The sequence below is a fragment of the Pteropus vampyrus genome, unplaced genomic scaffold (assembly GCF_000151845.1).
Source record: "Pteropus vampyrus isolate Shadow unplaced genomic scaffold, Pvam_2.0 Scaffold53, whole genome shotgun sequence".
Classification (NCBI taxonomy): domain Eukaryota; kingdom Metazoa; phylum Chordata; class Mammalia; order Chiroptera; family Pteropodidae; genus Pteropus; species Pteropus vampyrus.
In genome coordinates this window covers 5,054,948-5,056,120 of record NW_011888834.1, presented here as the reverse complement: position 1 = coordinate 5,056,120, position 1,173 = coordinate 5,054,948, and the positions used below count along the sequence as shown (strand labels likewise).

The following is a 1,173-nucleotide window of genomic DNA, read 5'->3' as shown; positions in this document are numbered from 1 at the left end:
GGCTGATCTTGCTTACTACGAAGGTTATGGTGTTATTTTACTTAACTCTCCCAAATTTGGGGGCATACCAGTGCACGCATATCCAAGACCAAGCCGGGTACATGTTTCCCTGAAAATATATGTGCTACAGGTCATCCTGGACATGAAAATCAAAATGATATTACTTTGGAGTTCTAGGTCACTCTCATCAATCAGCCAAAGGGCTGGACCCGACCTCTCACTACAAGTGAAGCTTCACAGTTCTGATTTGAAACTGAAAGTTAACATTTAGATAGTGATAGAAAATACATTTGCAGGTTGTTTGTAGACCTTAGGAGAAACACTGGTGTTATAGGTAAATGAAGTAGGTCAAGTGGGTCTCTATCTTATATAGTCATTTTAAGGGCATTGGGAGAGATGCCAGAAGACTCCATTGCTCCAAACCTGTTCTTCCATAATTTAATATTCCTTACAATAACAGGACTATGTGAAATACAAGGTTGAAGTCAGTTTGACTCACAATTATTTGTTATTTTTCTATAGACGAGGAATGTGTGCTAGGTATTTTGAATAACAAAAATGATAAAAATGCCCCCCCCTTTTCATAAATTAATGACCTAGTATTCTAGATAAATCCAAACACTTTCTTAGGAATATTAAAGCTGTGGCAGGCTTAATTGATGAGATTCGTTATCTGTCATTTTTAATGGTAGAGAAGATGCTCGTCTCTGCTATTGGTCACTGGATGGACACACTTTGCTGAGGGAACATGTTCAGAGAATGAGATGCTTCCCCAGAAAGGTAGGTTTTGGTGGAGTTGGAATGCCATGGTGTGGAAGGCTGAGGGGAGACAGTGTCGGAAGCCGGTAAGTATATTAAGTGGATTCTAAATGTGCTATGCTTACCAATGTCAATCCTGTCCAGGAATATGAATATGTCAGATTTTTCCTTTTAGGTATTAATCACAATTAGAAAGAAAGATTATTTGGAAGTTCATACGGGAACTTTCTGTATAGTCAGACAACGTTTTGTCCCTGTGTACTATTCAAAAGTCAATTGCTTCTTTTTGTCTATGGCCATGCTACCCTGAACATGCCAATCCCGGCTGATCTCGGAAGCTAAGCAAGGTTGGGCCTGGTTACTAGTTGGATGGGAGACCACCTAGGAAGACCAGGTGCTATAGGCATAAAAAAA

At 39.6% G+C, this 1,173-nt stretch overlaps 1 protein-coding gene and 1 pseudogene across 1 annotated transcript in view; one reads left to right on the top strand and one right to left on the bottom strand.

The window, feature by feature from the left end:
- ADAM7 (ADAM metallopeptidase domain 7) overlaps window positions 1–1,173 on the bottom strand; it is a 52,117-nt gene that overhangs the window by 25,186 nt on the left and 25,758 nt on the right. The window lies entirely within an intron of this gene.
- Window positions 1,048–1,165, top strand: LOC111739789 (annotated as a pseudogene).